Here is a 19760-nt window from a genome sequence, read left to right as displayed (position 1 = left end):
ATCTTTCTCCTCAATGATTTTATTCACGCTAATTAAAACTGAGCTCGCTGCAGACGATACATTTCTGATTTAAAAATGTGTTTCCCTTACTTAAAAGTGTTTATATTTTTCCTGGTGATTTTACAGCCTTGGTTTGTAAAATCCGGAGGAAGTAAATCTTTTGAGTCTGAAATCAGGATAATTGGATATTTTATTTCAGACAGAAAGAGCCATTTAATACCATTTTTTGGGTCCTAAAATAAAAAGTCGAACCGTTCCATATTTTTTTGGCCTTTCGACCCCCCCCCCCCCCCCTACGTTCCTTCTGTAGTGTCCAAGTACCTCCCTGCCAAATTTTGTCGATCTGACGTAAAGTGTGGATTTGTATAGGGAACACACACTTGCATAATACACACACATATTTTCTTTATTTATATATATTTTATAAGTCCTTATATAAAAAGATCAAGTATTGTCTTTCCTTTTTTCTCAAATATTTCTCTTTAATTTCAAAGCCTATTGTTATGTTACTAAATTTAAAATTTCAATGAATTACTGAGTAAAACTGCCTTCCTTAGAATTAATGTTTTGATTCTTTTCCGCAAAATTAATATTAATTATATTAAAAAAAAATCTTTCCCTGCTTCAGTTTTCTTAGATTTTATTTTTATAACATCATATATTTTTAATTTCACAGGAAAACTACCTGTCTTTGTTAAAGTTTGGAGTTGATTGAACAGTAATCTCGGTAATTGACTTACCAGCTTTATGCATTAGCAAGGTTTCCAACTATTCCACATTTCACAGATTTTCTCTACAATAGCAGAAACTCTGTGAAGAAGTTAGTTTTTCTTGTTGAATCTCGCCAAAATTCGTTAAAAACGCATCTTCAAGCAATCGCTCAAAAAATAAGTATATTACAGGGATTTCCAGGAATCAGTCTTAAATCCCGGTAAAGGGATCAAGTAAAAAAAAATCCTATTTATCAAGAACCTTATGAAAACATTCTCAGTGCAGAAAAAAAAATAGGGTGCTTTATTTTGATTTCCATTTTGGAGTGGGAATTCTGCACAATTTCAAGACCCCCCCCCCCCCCCCCCCCAAAGTATCACATCATTTGTGGGGACAACCCCTAAGTGGATTCCTAAATTAGCTTAATTGTTTGAAAAATAATTAAGAAATAGAGACTTTTTTAAAATTTGTACCAAAATTGCAACATCGAAAATTGATCAAAAGTTGATATTTTAAAAAGTTAACCAAAGCTCTCTTTTTATTCAAAAAATCTGAATGACAAATATTTCATCGCTATGGGTGCCACTTTTGTTGGAGTGAAACTCAATCCTTGAAAAAAAAAAAAAAAAAAAATCAGTAGTGGATTTTTGTCCCACCTTTCATTTCCGAGGTGCACACTCTTAAAAGTCAATTGATCATTGCTTCGTTTGAACGTTTAAAAATCCATTGTTGTTTATTTCAGGCTTCCGAAGAATTCTTTATTATTCGCTATAACGTACTTTACAGATGCTTCTAAAGCACAGTAATTAGTGGAACTTTTACTATCGGTATCGTCGAAGCAGTTTCTGCAGAGAAAATACCCTTAATATTACATGAAACACACCGCCAGTTCAGTGCAGTCCTCGGCTGGAATTGACTGAGCTGGCGGTGTATTTCATGTATTTCTGCCTTAGCCCTGGCTATAGTGCGGTAACTTACCTTTAATATTATTCTTAATCCCTTATGTAGTAGTATTTCCACTTCCAATGTCCGCGAACGATAATGTTCAGATGCTTTGAATTAGGGTAAGTCCAACGTTGCCTTTGCTATATCTTAATTAATTTAGAAATTAATTGGCAGTATTGGCATATTTGAGCAGATTTTAAATTACCAATAAACATTAGGACGCATAATTATGTGAGCCGAGTATTGTGGTAACGCAGTAAAGTAGTTTTTCTTTTTTGCATTATATTATTCTGATTTTATTAATTAAATTAACTAAGAGCCAAAATGAATGATACAATGCAATGGAAATAAGCAATCCCGAACAAGAACGATAATGCATACAAACACACTTATACAGGATGTTCCCGAATGCCGCGAACAAACTTCTTTCTTTCTCTTGAGTGCTTATAGAAATACAAATACAAAAGTGACGACCAGCAACAGGTTCTGGGCCCAGTTAGACTGGTCCTAGTCAATTTACAATCCCCAGTGAAGATCAATGGCCTTCTTAAAACTATCTACTCCCTTGCTCAATACCGCCTCTTCCGGTAAGCTGTTCCAAGGTTCCACTACCCTGCTATAATAATAATTTTTCCTAATATCCATGTTAGCCTGAGATTTAAGTAGCTTAAAACAATGACCCCTTGTCCTGTTTTCAGTTCTAAACTTCAGCCCCGTAACATCTTTCATTTTAATAAATTTAAACAACTGAATCATGTCCCCTCGGTCTCTTCTTTGCTCAAGACTACATTTTTAGCCTTCTAAGCCTGGAATCATAGTCTAAATGAGAAAGTCGATTTATTAGCCTTGTAGCCCGCCTTTGAACCCTTTCCAATACATTAATATCTTTCTTAAGATAAGGAGACCAACACGGAACAGCATACTCCAAATGAGGTCTTACCAAACTTCTATATAAGGGCAGAAGAACTTCTTTAGATTTGTTTGAAATAGATCTATTGATAAACCCAAGCATCTTATTGGCTTTGTTACTAGCTATGCTGCACTGTTGGTTGAACTTTAAATTCTGACTTATTAAAACGCCCTGATCAGTAACTTTTTCTGCCTGACTAATGACTGAACCTTACAAATAATAACTTGTACACTTATTTCCACGTCCTAAATGTAGCACTTGACATTTCCCAACATTAACAGCCATACCCCATTTATCAGCCCACTCCGTAATATGATCTAGATCCTATTGTAGCTGATTTGCTTGTTCTTCATTTTCGATACTCCCCGTAACTTTGACATCATCAACAAAACAATTCATGTTCCCAGAAATATTTTTATAAATATCGTTTATAAAAACAATAAACAAAACAGGCCCTAACACTGATCCTTGAGGAACCCCGCTTAAAACCTCACTCCAATTAGAATAATTTCCCCTTACAACTACCCTTTGTTTCCTTCCGGTCAGCCAGTTTTTTACTCAAATGAAAGTTTTCCCAGTTATTGCACAGATTTATTTTGATGAGGACTACAATCTGAGTGTCTCGCCTCCCTTACTCATGATATATTTTATTCTATTTAGTACAGAATACATATAAACATCACAAAGAGGGGAGAGTACATCCGGAGCGAGGGTGGGAGTCGAACTCACCGCCTCAAGTGTGTGAAGCAACGTTTAGACCACTCGGCCACCCCCGCGTACAAACTTGGAAGGGACTATGTGTGAATGTCAGCATTGCATTTGCTGCCAAGTGTTCCAGTATAATTCTTCTTGTCATCGTATTCTCTACCTCTCCTTTTAGTTTGAACACGACATTTGGGCACATACTGTATACGGGCTCTAATGAAGTGAGGTCTATAGAGTAGCAAAAGAACTAGAAGGCTATTTACTGTTATTTGTTGGTGGTGTCCACATGAAAGTGGTTTTAAACTATCATTTGGTAAGCGAGAATGGTCCATCGTTCAGCAGAGTGCGACAACTTTTTTTTTGTGCGTAGCTGAATTTCGCTATGATGTGACGAGAGAGACGCCAAATGCAGATCTCCTACCCCTTTATTTGGCCATCACATTTCGCCTCATGTTGACAGCTGGTGTCAACTATTTTGGATTAACGGAAGACATGTCACCCCAGAGATCCACCATACCCATTTGGAGGAGCTACCGGGTTGATAAATCCCCGATGCAGCTAAAGGAACACGCACTCTTGTGTTCATGTTGCCTTTGTGATGTAACTAATCTTGTGGGGGTTGTAAGTCTTTCGACGAACTGAAGTTAAACGATTCCATTTTTTTTTAAAATTTTTTTAATAGGATTGAAGAAAATAGTTTGGTGTTGATCTTAACGATTTGGCGTTTAGCCAACCGAAGAATTTCTCCTCTTTGAACCCTAACATAAATAAGCTCGCCCTAAGACAGGCAGCTTTTTCACCATAGCCAGATTGTAAATTGATTTTAGGGGGAACAAACAGTAGGAGGAAGACTTTCCTCTCATCGCAATGCGTTAGTAGAGAGAAATGCATACAACATTCCATTTCTTCTTTGAATCCTATTTACTACTGAGCAGTTCGAAAGTGGGCATATCCCATTTTATTTTCAGCATCATGTTAGTTATGGTTGAATGGTTGTTATACAAAGTTGCTTTAAAGCCCTAGGAGTCATAAACATTGGCAGAACACCTTCCACGTCGTAACACAGCTGAATTATGCACCGTGTTCTCGTACATGTTTCGTAGAGTCTAGTGGCGCAGTTAGGGGGAGGTTTTGGAGTCACCCCCTCCCCCCCACCGCTATTTGTTTTGACAAATTTTCTCAATTCTAATAAGGTTTTTTTTTTTTTTTTTTTTTTGTATGTATAAGGGTAATTATGATGAAACAGAAAACCATCCAGAAGGTAATTTCTTTCTGCTCTACTGGCGGAGTTTCGTGGATTCGGAGGTGTTTTGCCGCAAAGCATCTTCGAGGACATAGCGCAGAATCCAGCTGTGTTACGTTACAAGGGGGGACCCAAAAATAACCGGATTTTGGCCCTAAAATATTTATATATTAGTTTATTCACAAAATTTCTTTAGTCTCTTTTAAAGTGTTCACCCTTAGGTGCGATACACTTGTTGATTCTTTTTTTCCACCGTTAGAAGCTCCCTTGGAACTCTTTAACTTTGACCATGTCCAGTGCTCGTTGCGAAGCAGTTTTTACACAGCCTCTACATCATCAAAACGTTTCACTTTCAGATTTTTTTTCATCCTCAGGAACAGAAAAAGATCACAGGGGGCTAGGTCTGGCGAATACGGGTGTCGAAGAACGACTGGCCACCCCCGAGAGGCCAATTAGCGGTTAATAGTGAAGGTTGTGTGTACGGGAGCGTTATCATTGTTGAAGGAACCATCCTTCTGATCGCCCTAGCGAGCTCCAACTCACTCTTGTTTCTTCTAAATTTTCGTCAATCGTAAAACGACGACTCTCGTTGATTTTTTGGCAGATTTTTTCAACGTTTTCATCATTTCGAGACGTTGAAGAGCGCTCAGAGCAAGCATGATCTTCAACATTCATACTACCGCGTTTAAAGCGCCCAAACCATTCAAAAACTTATGTGCGGCTTATAGCATCGGTCTTGAAAGCTTGTTGAAGAAAATCAACCCTACGATCAGACGGTATCAATTAAACTGACGCCACTTACACAGCTGGTTTGTGAAGGTCTCTACTTGAGCCATCTAGCTGTAGCTCTACTACATCTAGGATTGGCATCGCACCATTAGTCCGGTTTCTTTTGAGTCTCCCTTCGTATAGATGGCGTTTTACCCATGTTTGTGACTCTTAAGACTTAAAAGTATAACTGCATGTAACAAACATTCAACCATAACTAACATAATGTAGAAGATAGATGGGAGGGGGGGGGGGTGTACGCCCACTTTCGGACCACTCTGTACAAACGTGTTTTTCTTTTGGAGTGTGCTTTATATTTTCATGTGGAATATTTATTTTTTTTCGATTCACTTAGTTCAGGAACAGAAAAGCGATTCAATAAAAAGAGCGTAGGCTAATTTAGAACGTGTTAACTTTTTGAATGGAAGTAACTTCTGAGAAGTATATTCCAATTAATGAGGTAAAGAACTATATGGACCGTCAATGTGCATTTATGGAGCCAACTCTAAAAACATGCATGTTTTTTTCTCAAACCAGTTTTTCCTCACTTCTATTTTTAATCAAATCGGGGGGTGAGTACTACTACTACAAACATAACTACAAATTTTTTTGAAAATGCTAGTACAATTGGAAGAAAAATTTCATTAGGTTAAACCACAACACATTAGGGGCACAGGAGAGGTTTTTTTTTTTTTTTTTTGAAGTATAATTTTTTTTTTATCGTTTTTATTTTCAATTGACGATGTAATCATCCTCGTCTTTTTGCCATCTAGTATGCACATTTTCAATCCCGGATGTATAAAATTAGTTTTTAGAGCAAAATGGCTGAAAATGGCACCTTGGATAGAAGTCAAATTTTCACGTTTTTGTCTGATAGAAAGTGTTTTAGCGATAGGACGAAATAGAAATGAGATGATGAATTTGTGGGAAGAATATTTCCACTATTATATCAGCAGAAAAAGATTGATCCTGAAACATGATAATGCAAGACCACACTGCTGAAGGCGAACTTTTAAAAACTTAATAAGCTGTTGTGGACTGCTTCACCCATCATATTAACCTGACATTTCGCCATCTGATTTCCCTTTATTGTGATCTACATGTGACAAAAAAAAGAAAAAAAAATTTGAAAATTTGTCCCATATCCAAAGTGAAATCTCCAGATACTTTGCTCAAAAATCGATTCCTTTCCATCTATCCGGGATTGAAAAATTGTGCACTACACGACAAAAGGTTGTTGATATGTTGATAAAGACAGTAATTTCATCCTTGATAAAAAAAATAAGAACTTTTAAAATTTTATTTGTTTGAAAAAAAAAAAAAAAAAAAAAACAACGACTTTACTGGTATTTTCCAGCACCCCTAATAGAGCAAGTTAGTAACTGTTGTAGACAATTCTATGGTGCTACTTAGAATTTTTAAAATTAGATACATTGAGCATCATAAAAGAAAAAATATCCTTTCTGTTACTAGGGAAGTTCACGTAATTACTCATTCTTGTTCAACGTATTAGGATTGTGAGATTAGAGCAACAGCTAAACAGGTGCATATATCTAGTTTTAGAGCTGCAATTCTTCACATTATCCAAAAATCGCGGATAAATAGAAGTTTGAGTTTTCCTCGAAACAGCTGTGTTTTAGTTACCTATTAGTTGTGTTTGGTTCGCCCTACAGAATGCAATTGTATAATCTTTCATCCATCGGAGTTGATCGTTTTAGCGTCAAGCAATATGCTCTTTATAATAGCTGATATCCAAAAAAGTTAATCTGATGATTGTGAATAACATTAAGTCCCCACTTAACTTTCAATACATAAATTACACCGCCAAGCTCAGTCATTCCATCCGAGGACTGCAGTTTCTTTCTTTTTATCACTCATCATCCCAGAATAAGAAGTAACTGAGCTGGAGGCGAAAAACCTCTTAAGGGAGCCAAGAGAGCAAAATAAACTGGTAGCTAGTGTAGAATTAGCATACCGGACGAGTGACACGCAGACGAGAGCTACTGTTACTTCCTATTCCGGGCTGATGAGTGCTAAAGTGCACGAAACTGCAGTCCTCGGATGGAATGACTAAGCTGGCGGTGTATTTTATGTATTTCTGTCTTAGGGCCCTGGCTTAGGGCGATAACTTACGGTAAAATAACCTTCAATGTTTAAATTTATATTAATCAAGGGCAGGGGGTACACTTGGCCTTGATGAAGGTATCCCAATATCTTGCCTAGGTACCCGATTAAGATATTGGGAGTTCCTAGGCCAAACACGTTTTCGGAGCCTTCTGTTGTTAGAACTCATGGTAAGGTTCACTGGTTTCATATATAGTGGACTGTATTTTTAAAAAGGTAAACTGATAAAACGTAGGTAGAACATTTTTTATTAAGTGACTAAAACATACTGTATAAACAAATCTCGGTGTACCTGCACCGGAGTCTTCAGGTAACGACTGCCAAAGCAGAATGTGCGAGCCTTTTAACAACTACGATGGCGCCACATGCGCATTACTTCTAGAGTTGAGATGTAACAACTCATAAACACAAAAATGCACGGGGGATCATCAGTGACAACTTCAGGGTGCGGCGGAGCTCAACCACTGACTCAAAATATTTGTTGAGGTGCTGAGCAATCAACAACTTATTTTCGCAAAGGAAAAAGGGAAATAATTAAAGGAGAAAAAATCTTAGTTTTCTTTCTTTTTCTTAAATAATACGTTAGAACTTAAACAATTGGGCCGTGGTAGCCCGATCGGTAGAGTGTCGGATTCGGGGCCGGAGGGTCCTGAGTTCGAACCTCGATAGTCGAAGATCCACCGTCGTCATTAAAGGGGACTGGGCGACGTTAAATATGCTCGTGGTCTCAATGTCCTCCAAGTGAAACGATACCTCTCCAGGTAGCTATCAGCTCCTGGACTAGTTCTAAATTCTCATTAACTGTTCGATACGATGATGGTGCTGCCATCTATCGGTATAAAAAATAATGGAGGCAAGGCACTTAGTATGCAGTCCTCGACATAAATACAGTTGTAGTCAGTTGTGACTCGGAATCGGAACTTAAAACATTTTAGTCAATTCGTGGCCCAAATAGGCCACCGTCTAGTTGACCGATTTGGTACTCAGATCCTGGGTTAAGGATTTGGTTCCATGTGGTCTCGTGATTAGGATAGCTAGATATCCTCCCCTACCCCCTTCGATCATCGACGTGGGTAATGGTATGAACTCACTACGTCTTCCGCACTGTAAAGTATTCCTAAGACGGCATGCTAAAAGGTTGTTGCTGTCGGAGAAAAGGAGTAGGGGTAGTTGAGTTTTGTGGAATAAAATGTTAAAAAAAAGAAAGAAAGGAGAAAAAATTCTGTGAAAAAAAAATGGTTCGTTGGGAAAGAACGAGCGGCATCATTCCTCCGAACGTCATGTAGACATTAGCATGTAGAAGTAACGATTGATTCTCATATAACGTTTCATTCTGACATAAAAATACTATTTGAAATATTATTTACTACCACAGTCAGAATAGAAGCGTTCATGATTAGGTAACCGCGGGGATCAAACCAATTCCTGACTCGGGGCCGGAGGGTCTCGGGTTCGATCCTCGCTGGTCGAAGACCCACCGTCGTCATTAAAGGGGACTGGGCGACGTTAAATATGCTCGTGGTCTCAATGTCCTCCAAGTGAAACGATACCTCTGGGGGTGCTAGCACCAGGTAGCTATTAGCTCTTGGACTAGTTCTAAATTCTCATTAACTGTTCGATCCGGTGATGGTGCTGCCATCTATCGGTATATAAAATAATGGAGGCAAGGCACTTAGTATGCAGTCCTCGACATAAATGCAGTTGAAGTCAGATGTGACTCTGAATAGGAATAGGAAACCAATTCCTAGTCCTATTCCTATTCAGAGTCACAACTGACTACAACTGTATTTATGTCGAGGACTGCATACTAAGTGCCTTGCCTCCATTATTTTATATACCGATAGATGGCAGCACCATCACCGGATCGAACAGTTAATGAGAATTTAGAACTAGTCCAGGAGCTAATAGCTACCTAGTGCTAGCACCCCCAGAGGTATCGTTTCACTTGGAGGACATTGAGACCACAAGCATATTTAACGTCGCCCAGTCCCCTTTAATGACGACGGTGGGTCTTCGACCATCGAGGTTCGAACTCAGGACCCTCCGGCCCCGAATCCGACACTCTATGGGATCAAACCAGTTGCCGGGAGCCTCAGTGGCCGAGTGGTCTAAGCGATTGCTTCCCACATTTGAGGCGGTGGGTTCGACTCCCATCCTCATTCCGGATGTACTTTTCCTTATTTGTGCTGTAAATTCTTTCATGTGCTCTTTGTATGTACTCTGTACTATATGGAATAAAATATATCATTGTAAGGGAGGCGTTAATGCTTACATTGTAGCCTTCATCAAAAGTAAACCTGTGCAATAAGCACCTAGAAGAAGAGGAAGAGAAAAGCTGCTGTCCCCGTAAACCCCGTTGTATGTAAATAAGAATATTGTAGAAAAAGGAGCCTCGGTGGCCGTGTGGTTTCGCCAACTGCTTTGTAAGCAGACAGGTGCGGGTTCGAGTGCCGCCTGTAGCCCTGGGTGTTCCTTCATTCCTATGTAATGTACATGGGCCGTGGTAGCCAGATCGGTAGAGTGTCGGATTTGGGGCCGGAGGGTCCTGAGTTCGAACCTCGATGGTCAAAGATCCACCGTCGTCATTAAAGGGGACTGGGCGACGTTAAATATGCTCGTGGTCTCAATGTCCTCCAAGTGAAACGATACCTCTGGGGCCCTAGCACCAGGTAGCTATTAGCTCATGGTCTAGTTCTAAATTCTCATTCACTGTTCGATCCGGTGATGGTGCTGCCATCTATCGGTATAAAAAATAATGGAGGCAAGGCACTTAGTATGCAGTCCTCGACATAAATACAGTTGTAGTCAGTTGTGACTCGGAATCGAAATCGAAATGTAATGTACATCCTTCATGTGTATTGTCCTGGAAATAAAATATGGAAAAAGGTTGTAGATTATGATTATTAGAGGTAAAAGCTTCTCCGCTGGGAATAGCTATATACCCCAATGTGTGTTATCATAAATCAAATCAAATTTCAGAAAAAACGGCAAAGTTTCAACCAACATTTCTTTTTATTAAGAAGTTATTTCAAAAAATAATTTTTTTGAAAAGATAATAAATTATTTTATAGCATCAAAATTGTACTTCTTATAGTAAAGTTTTTTAACAAACGAGAGGGACGCGTTTAATTTCAATTTTTGAACAATTTGAATTGAAGCTTCGAAAGTTGTCTAAGTCAGAGTCAAAATTTGCATTTAGCAGAGACAAGCATATTGTATAGTAACAGGATTGGACACACAAATGTACAATGAAAACGCTGTGTCCTATAGTATTTCTCCGGATTAGAAGATTGATATTGTGCTAATTCATTTCTCCTTGGGAAGAAATGGGAAGGGTTTTATATTAGCATGAAGTAAATAATCGTTATTGGCAAAGCAAACCGGCATTCTTCACCCCTGTATTTATCAGTGGATTCACTCAATCCTTCGTCAGAATCCAAGTTATCAGAGGCAAACTACACTGTCGTCAAACGCTCAACTACGACTTCGCTGTTGTGCATTGAGCATTTTTGCACTGATGAAAGGGCACCATCGTAATTTTGAAATAGACCATACTTTTAAAGGACGGTCTTGGTAATATGCAATCAGGAGCACCCCTACGGAAGGTCACGTGATCTTCCAAAATTTTCCTCATTCGGCAACTTTTGTCTGACAATTCAGCAAAATTATCATAATTTGGCAAAAATTGGAGTTCTATTTGGTAAAATTATCATCAAACGGAAAAATTTGGTGTTGCATCCGGCAAATCGAGAATTTCCGCTCTCCCAAAAGTTTGAGTTTCGGGAGCCCATATGCTTTATTGTGCTGTAAATTATTATTATTATTAAATATTTGTGTCTTATTGGAAATTACAGTTCACTGACTTTGGAAAAATCTTATCAACCTTGTGTGGGTGAATTACTCAACCTATTAGCTAGTGTAGCACACATGACTTTGAATAAAACATGAATTACAGAAACAATTTTTATTTATTTGAAAACGAAAATAGCTATACATGAAGAAACAATGTTTAAATAATATAATAGTGACTTTTTACTGGTGACATAATTCATAAAATAAATTATTAAAGTTACTAAGAAGGAAAATTACAATAACAACTATAAAGTGACACATTGCATTTATTGCACTGAAGCATATCAACAAAAATATCTTTATAAAGTTGAAGGATGGAAAACTGACATTTGCATTTTTTACAAGCAACGAAATACAGGTATGCTTATAACAAAATGTAATAAAAACGGCTTTTAAGTGGTTAGATCGTTTTAGTGAATCTGGCTTAAAATATTTATCATCTAACTCTTTAAGTTTTATGAACTGTCCAAAACCTGAAAATTCATGACTTATTTCACATAAAATCTTATCACATTTCGCAAAGCCACTGAAAGCATTTTTGGTCACAAAATCTTAGGCATACTTAATACTTCAATACTGTTTTGAACTTTTGTCAAGATAAAATTCATCCACTTACATGTTCAACATCATGACTGAAGAAAAAAAAGGTAGTAACAGGCTTTGAACAAATTCTGTACAGCTTTGTTTTCTAAAAGTAAAAATATGGCATACAAATCCATAAGTTACACAGAATACTGTTAAATCATAGCTCACACAGCATAATCAATTCCCAGATTGTTGATTTGAACAAGAGCTCTCGAATAAATGCAATTATTCATTCTCAGTTTTTTTTTTTTTGCCAAAGTGTGTCTTCGACAGCTTGAGCCATGACCTTCACAAGTTTTACTTCTTTTTGGGACAATAGGGAAGGGTAATCGCCACTGAGTTGAGTTGGATTACTCTCGTAGTAATTTTGCCAAAGCATTCCAACTGAAATCCGAGGCCAATAACACGGCTTTTTTTTTCGCTGAACTCCCTAAAAAGAAGAGAATATTCTGAAGAAAACATTATTGTTGACTCTGATAAGGTCATGGCTCAACTAATAGCAGCCGCACTGTATTGAAATAAGGAGATCAAGTGCAGGATCCAAAAAAAATGCTATCTGTTTATGAAACAGGTATCAACTTGAGTTCTTCGTTCCCCAAAATGATGATAGATTGCAAAATCTCGCACCGAGTTTCAGTACTTTTTACCAAATTGAAAATACAATCGAATTCCTCGTCTTACTTTGCGCTTAATTCGTCTGTTTGAAGATGTGCAAAAGCGCGGAGGATTTTCCGATACTTGTCAATACGTTCGAAAATATTATGATATAGGTTTCTATATAACAAATAAAGAAAAGAAAATGCCAACATGTAAAACAAGGTGTGTCTATTTTTCCCCTTACTGAGATTTCTGCATTACTAGTGTAATACGTTACCATGTAAAGTTGCAGTCATTTCAATTACTGTGTGTATTCATTGAGCGCATTCTTACACTGAATCGTGAAAACAAAACGTAGTAAAATGATCAGTTAACTTTTTCCAAGCGGGAGGGCGAAAGTTACGCATCATACTGACATACTGGCAGACTCCTCATTTCAATTTTTTTCGATTCTCCTCATGGTAGTTCATTTTTCTGGTGTATGACTCATCAAGGGGGTCGTTCAATGGATCCATTTGTGGTGCTAAGATTGAAGGAGACACTCAATGTCAACTTAAGAATTATGTCGTGCTGCAACAAGACCACTTCAATTAAAATCTATATTTTTTAAAAATGGCACAAAACAAGACGTGACCCATGAAGAAATATAATAATAATTTATTTTACACTGAAGGTGAGCATGAGCAACGAAGCTCATCAACAACATCTAATAAACTACTAAAGCCCGTTTGTCGTTTATTACGTCAGTAACTCCATTCCACCTTAAAGAAGCGTAAACGCCAACATTTATCTTTTGGTTCACATTTCGCGTACACAATGTGCGTCATTCGAAGTCCGCGAAGATTTATACTTTTTTGGCATTTTCTCAACAAAAGTTAATATATCTATCTACGGAACATTGCGGTTGAAATTTTATGCCATATTTATTTCGAAAACGAAGCTTTTATGCAAAATTAAGAATTTTTAAGAGTTCAAGCTTTCATGGAACAAGAAAAAAAATATGTATATATATATATATATTGATGAACTCTATATTTGCTGCACTAACAAGTGCTACCTTTAAACAAAACATTGGTTCACATAAAATATTTCCTATACTTTAAGACAATTATAACTTTTCTTTGTACAGTATAATGTGCATCCTACAACTTGCAGTGACTTAGAGGTTACGCCATATGAAACTATTTATTTTATGTGTGATGAACAGTAAAGGATTTCGCGATTTATTCTGCAATGATAAATAATTAAAAAAAAAGAAGAAAACACACACACACAAAAAAGTATCGAGTTGACTCTTTCACTTTAAGTAATACTATCGCAATTTTAAGTATGTCACAGAACATAAACAAACACAGGTAAATTAACACAGTATTTTAGATGAAGTGCATAACATCATGTATTCACAATCATTTAAAAATTTGTTATATTTATCACAAACAGTAACAGAAAATAAATTCGGATTCAACGTATGTCACATAAAAAACGAGTAGCTTTCCGTTGCGATATCAAACTGTCAAGAAATGTCAAAATGAAAACTTTCAATGTAAAACTTTTAAAGCTGCAGTTAGTTGTTATAAATAAATTTGAAATCAAAAGTTTATAACCTGGCATTTATTGAAGCAGCTGCATTTAGATGACTGACATTTAATATTTCTACAGGTATATTTAGCATCGTACTGACGTCATACAAAGTTCGAAACTGTAACAATATGGTCCAGAGAGTTCGTCTCGTGGAATGAAAGAAGAGATCCTAATTTCCTACAATATAATGGACCAAACTGAGATTATATGCACTCGTCTCATCGATTCCTCTAGGCCAAATCATCCAGTTCATTCTTCTCTATTATAGAATAGAGCAGCTAGCTGAGCAGCAGTTACTTGATCGATCCTTAGATTTTTGCCGCTGATCTGAAATACAAAAGACGAAATCATTAAAATTAGTTTTAAGGTACCATAGTAATAATCAGTGGCGTAGCGAGAAAAAATCCTTGGGGGAGGGGGGGTTAATTTTTTTTGAAGTTTAAAGTAAAGCCATGCCCTCAAGTTTATATATATATATATATATATATATATATATATATATATATATATATATATATATATATATATATATATATATATATACTACACGCACACACACATATATATATATATATATATATATATATATATATATATATACATATATAACAGGAAGACATAAGCTTTTTACCTTCATAAAAGCTATTATATTAAATAAAAAATTTTAGCTCATAAACAGAACCCTTCAGGTTCGACTGAAAAATAATTTTTTGGGGCTCATTGGGGGGGGGGGTCTGACCCCCCCCTATCCCCCCATGGCTATGCCACTGGTAATAATAAAATGTGACACATTAAAAATTCTAAAATGGACCCATTAAGAAAGGGGATTTAAATGAGGGATGTAATAATTTTTGGGTACATTCGTTATGAAAAAATATTGCTGCCTATATGGCTCTGATGAGTTTCCTCCCAATGGGCAGAAGCTAAAACGATTCCATTTGCTAAATAAGGGTAAGGCAAAGCCGAGTTTCGTTGAATATCACTCTTATTGGCGTTGTGCTAATCTAAGGATGTCTCCTCTTTCAACCCAAACATAAACGAGATCGTTCAAAGCCGTAGTTCTTCTTACCAGAGCCACAATATACCTTGAAAAATCCAACGTTGTTTCGACTAAACTGCAATGAACCTTTCAGACACATGTTTTTGTCTATCCTAAGTAACCTTGTCAAAGAAAATTTTTTATCAATTAGGTTCAGATGAACATCTCTTCTTTAGATTCATACATCGTTGAATTGGTAAAGATATTCAGCGGGTGCAAAGGTTTTAAATTTATTTGCGCAAATGTTCTGAAGAAGATGGCATAATGGAACTTTTTCTCTAAAAGCATGAATGCTAATGCTATAAATCAAGCAACGCATGAGTTTAAACAAAAATAAAAAAGAAATAGGCATACAAGTGGACCTCAAAAGGAAAAGGCGATAAATAACATTTTGAGTCAACTGCTCCAAGAACGGTGGCGGAATAAGCAACTTTTCTTGTTAAGTCCGAGTATTTTGCCTCAAGAAGTTATACAAAGAGACAAACCCTTAGTCTGTAATTGATAGACTAAGAGTGGATCGAAAAAAAAAATGATTTGAATGCATTCAGTCATTCAGTGACCTACTGGAAAAATTTTGCACTTTGAACTCTCGCAGATGGTTTTTTCCTCAAAAATTAGGAACCGAACAGTAGCGCAACCAGAGAAAAAGGGGAGAGAGGAGGGGGGGGGGGGGGGTAGAGGTCCGTGCCGATCCCAGAATGCTGAGTTGCATTTTTCCCCCTCAAAAGTATACTTTCTTATTAAGAAGAAGAAAAGAACGCCTCTTGGAGAGAAAAAAAAAGTTATTTTAATAAGAAAAAAAATATGTTAGGAAAAGAACTAAATTTTTTTAAAAATAAATCTTATTAACAGTAGCAGATTACTGGTGAACTAATAAACGTTCCGCCTCCCTTCTACTTCTTCAATTCCTCTCTTTTCCATCCCCCCTTTTCTAGTCAGTCCGAGAATAAGAAAGTTGGGACCCCAAAGGACCCCCCTCCCCCACATCTGGTCCGAAATGAAAAAGTTTAAAAAAATGTGAATTTGCCTAGCGTCCAAAAGGCAGTTCAAGTGGGATAGAATTAGAATTTTAATTCAATCTTCCTCGGGTTTTCTAGCATTTAATAAATTTTTACATTGCGAGTTTTATTTATTTATTTATTTTTTTGTCGCATATAACTTTTATCAGTTTTCTAAGAAAAATTTCACCGATTTTGGCTAGAGTGAATGTTTAGTCTCAGGATAGCTAAATTATTCTAAAATGACACTTATTGTGGAAATTTTTTATTCAAACAAAGTCAACAGTTGAACAGTTTAAATCGAAGAAACAGAGTAGAAGTATATTATTTTAGTTTTTACCGAGTGGTAATTCTAGAAATTGCGTCTTTTATCACAATGACGATATGCACACACCCGCAAGTGAATTTCTGGGCACGCCACTATATGTACAGGCGAGCCCGCTTAACAATAGGCAATTTGCCAGGAAAAATTATTCTAATGAGCGGGATATTCCATTATCCGGGATAAAAATAACACACATCAACGGTGTAGTACATGGGAATTTTATTACATTAAGCGGGATATTCTATTATCCAATATTCCATTAAGCGGGCTCGACTGTATGTATATATATATATATATATATATATATATATTCATGAATAAACAATCTAAATAAAATTGAAGATGCAAAACACAAGAACATAAAAATGAAAAAGGTGAACCAGGGACCAGCACTTTCTCAAGGGGAGGATCGGTCCCTAAGTTCACAAGGCCCTTTTGCTAAACAGAATGTCTTTGAATTTATATTTAAAATATGTGTCTCATGTTGTATATATATATATATATATATATATATAATGTACAATATTCATAAAATTTTGTACAATATTCATAATTTCCTCCAGAAAAAACTTTAGGTTGCATTTTTCAAATTACGAGATACATCATCTTTTGCATATTGCATGTTACATCTTGAACGGATTATAAATATACCAACTGCATTCTAGCTACAACCCGCAGAAAGCTCAAAAAACATGCCTTTGAAGACCACATACTCGTCGACGGTAATTACTAGCATTAGGGGGACCCCTGGAAACAAGGCCGTTGTACGAGGTTCAGCAGCAGCATCCGTTCGTAATGAATATTGAAAGGTTGGAGCGACAAAGCAGAGGAGGAGGACAGAGAATCATCAATCACAGTAGTCTATAACAAAGCAGCGGATATTCCTGGAAACCACTTCGCTCCGTAATGAACACTCCTTTATGCAGTGTCAGAAAATATCGCATTAAACGCCTGCTGTGAGGGCACCTAATACTGATATGTGTGCTCAGCGTCGTTTCGGAAGATAGGGAAAATATTATGAAAAACAAAATTACGCGATTAGCTACTAAAAATGAAGAGATATTGATGTTCAAAAAGTAGTGTATAAGGGAAATAATCTTTGTTGTAGTTGTACTTGATGGTATCTTAGATGACAATGAATATGTGACTTGTAATTTTGAAAATAACAAATTTTTAACTGTCATGGAATCCCCGAAAATTTACACATTGCCAGACGAGATTAGCTTCTAAAAGTCTAAAAGTGCGAGATATTGATAGTCAAAAAGCAACATACAAGGGAAATATTTTTTTTTCAAAATATTTGTGCTTGATGGTATCTTAGGTAACGGTGACCAAACTTAGTGGCGCAACAGCCCATTGGGGACAATGCTGTGCCCGACTCAAATCTGCTGACCAAGGGTTGTGGAGTGCAAGTCAGTCGACCGCGGATTAGTTCCCAAACACGCTTGGTATTCAATCAATCTACCCATGCCCATGCATCCGCGCCCAATTCGGGAATCGAACCTACGTCTGCGGCGTGGAAACCACGAAGTGCTACCTCTGAACCACTGGGTTTCACTACAAAAAAAAAAAAAAAAAAAAAGAATTTTGTCATCTGGAATTCAAATTAGGTTTTTCGCAATCACGAGTGTGTGTGTATATAGGCCTGTGTGTTTGTGTGTGTGTGTGTGTGGGGGGGGGTATGTGTGTTTGTATGTAGGGGTATGTGTGTGTAGGCATGTGTGTTTGTGTCTGTGAGCAGGCATGAATGTGTGGGTAGTTGTGTGTATGTGTAGGTGTCTGTATGTATGCGTGTGTGTATGTGTGCGTGTGTGTATGTATTTGTGTATGTGTGTGTATGTGTTTGTGTCTGTTTGTGTATGTGTGTGTAGGTGTATGTGTGTGTCTGTGTGCGTGTGCGTGTGTGTGTGTTTGTGTGTAGTTGTGTATGCATGCGTGTAAAGGTAGGATATTGACGCAACCTGGAGACGGTTTTCGCTAGAGGAGCAGCATCGTGAGGACCCGGTCGACGGTGATGCTGCAGAGGGTGCATGGCGGGAAAATAAAATCAGCGTAACATCAAAAACAGTCAAATGAGAACAATAAGCAATCGTGATTGCTCAAAAAAAAAAAAAAAAAACCCCTACAATGATTGCCTACAGAAACATCTCTTACCATTTCTACAAAATCAAAAAGGTTCTACACGCTTCTGATCGGCTTGAGCAACTTCCGATTACTCAAAAATGGGCAAGTAGTTGGTTTTCTTCCCAAAAAGCTGAATTAGTTGATAAGAAATCTTATTCTCATAATACTCCTCAGCTACGCCTACTGAATGTATGTAGGGATCTTGATAAACAGATACTACTCAGTAAAGATGGGACACGTGTTGAAAATTTCACAATTTTAAAGAAATTACGGTTGAAATGGGAACAAAATAAATTAAAATCTAACGGCAAAAATTTGATAAACCACTATCGGGCCATTCCATGGAAAACGGTAATTTTGTCTCGCACGTGACGCTTCATACATTTCAATAGATATAATAATTTAAAAGGGTAATGAGCAAAATTTTGTTGCTTAGAAAGTCACCAACGTATGGGTAAAATGTTTCGTCATTTCATTTTCAAAATTATTTTCTTTTTTATGAAATATAGAAACCATCACGTGCGGAGCAAAATGACCGATTTCAGGTGAATATCCAGATACATAATTTTTCTTAACGGTTTTAAATTATTATTTCTCAACAAATGAGATATGTGTCCTTTACGTTGGAACCTTAGCTTTCAAAACCTACAATTGCTATATTAATAGAGCAAAGTAGAGTAATAAATTAAGTAATGCATACAGCAAACTATAGAGGTTAACTTTGGATGACCCGCACGTGACGCATGTAAATGAATTAAATTTTGCGTTACAAAGTTATTTAATAAAAGTTATACTGTCTCAGGAGAATTTTTATATCAAATGTAAATTTTAAAAAATGTGCTTTCCCCCTTTTTGTTAAAATATTAAGATCTATAACAAAATGTTTTTCAAATTATCGAGTCAAATTGTCCCCGCACGTGACGGTGGAATGGCCCAATCAAGAAAAAAGGGCGAATATTTTCTCGATGGTATTTAATAAAATCATAATGTTTTTTTCTCTTATAAAACAAGTGTAAATCTTAATTGTGCGCAAAGAAATTGTCTTACTATCGTCCAATCTTCTGTGTTATTCACAAAAAAATATTCCAACCATTCAAAATATGAGCAAAACTTTCTGAAGACATCGATAGCAATTAATGTATAATAGTTGTATAAATGAAAAAATATTGAAATACGTGAAGCAACATTAGGAACAATTGGAGTGAAAGCAATTTTTACATATTTTTACAAACTTGTACAATATAAATCCCATT

Source organism: Uloborus diversus, chromosome 10, assembly GCF_026930045.1.
Source record: "Uloborus diversus isolate 005 chromosome 10, Udiv.v.3.1, whole genome shotgun sequence".
NCBI lineage: Eukaryota > Metazoa > Arthropoda > Arachnida > Araneae > Uloboridae > Uloborus > Uloborus diversus.
Note: the sequence above shows the minus strand (reverse complement) of the source record.